Source organism: Cherax quadricarinatus, chromosome 93 (assembly GCF_038502225.1).
Source record: "Cherax quadricarinatus isolate ZL_2023a chromosome 93, ASM3850222v1, whole genome shotgun sequence".
NCBI classification, from domain to species: Eukaryota; Metazoa; Arthropoda; class Malacostraca; order Decapoda; family Parastacidae; genus Cherax; species Cherax quadricarinatus.
This window is the reverse complement of record NC_091384.1, coordinates 1,702,888-1,704,140: the sequence shown is the minus strand read 5'-3', so window position 1 is coordinate 1,704,140 and position 1,253 is coordinate 1,702,888.

Here is a 1,253-nt window from a genome sequence, read left to right as displayed (position 1 = left end):
GTGTATACTGCCATTTTTATATATTATGATACACAATTCAGGAGGTCCCCAGTGTGTTGAAGACTTACTGTACCCTTCTATTAATTACGGAGGTCACTGTCTCCTCCCCGTAACCCTGTGGCCCAGTCTCAGACTACGTATTATGATTTATTTTAATCTAAGTATAAAATACTTTAAACGTCAGTATATTATTACTATAATAAAAAATATGTATTAATATGTATCGATCATACAATAATAAAATAATAAAGTATATAACGACAGTGAATTAGGATTTGGAGGTGAAATCTTGAATATGTGTGTCAGTCCAAGACTGTGGACCATGGTATAAACCTTGGTAATAAATACCGACAAACACTAGAAAGTACAGCCTCTCCTCACTTAATGACGGAGTTCCGTTCCTAAGACCACGTCGGCAAATGAATTCATTGCTAAGCAAGGAGCATACTATAATGGTAGTGGGTTTGTGTCAACCATCTTGATATTGTTTGAATGTCAGCCACAAGCTCAACTTGTGGTATTCCTTCTCAGTATTTAGATTGTTGTAGATAAATGGCTCAGAGAACCGACAAGTTGATAAATTAGACATGCAACACTTTGGTATCTGTATTGTGGAAGTGTTTTGCCACACAGTGTCTTCATCAGTCCAGTATGAAGAAGAATAGAGAAAATCACAAGAAGAATGAGGTAATCAGTCCCTCAGCCTGGAGTCAGTGTAATCAGTCCCTCAGCCTGGAGTCAGTGTAATCAGTCCCTCAGCCCGGAGTCAGTGTAATCAGTCCCTCAGCCTGGAGTCAGTGTAATCAGTCCCTCAGCCTGGAGTCAGTGTAATCAGTCCCTCAGCCTGGAGTCAATGTAATCAGTCCCTCAGCCTGGAGTCAGTGTAATCAGTCCCTCAGCCTGGAGTCAGTGTAATCAGTCCCTCAGCCTGGAGTCAGTGTAATCAGTCCCTCAGCCTGGAGTCAGTGTAATCAGTCCCTCAGCCTGGAGTCAGTGTAATCAGCCTGGAGTCAGTGTAATCAGTCCCTCAGCCTGGAGTCAGTGTAATCAGCCTGGAGTCAGTGTAATCAGTCCCTCAGCCTGGAGTCAGTGTAATCAGCCTGGAGTCAGTGTAATCAGTCCCTCAGCCTGGAGTCAGTGTAATCAGTCCCTCAGCCTGGAGTCAGTGTAATCAGTCCCTCAGCCTGGAGTCAGTGTAATCAGTCCCTCAGCCTGGAGTCAGTATAATCAGTCCCCCAGCCTGGAGTCAGTAT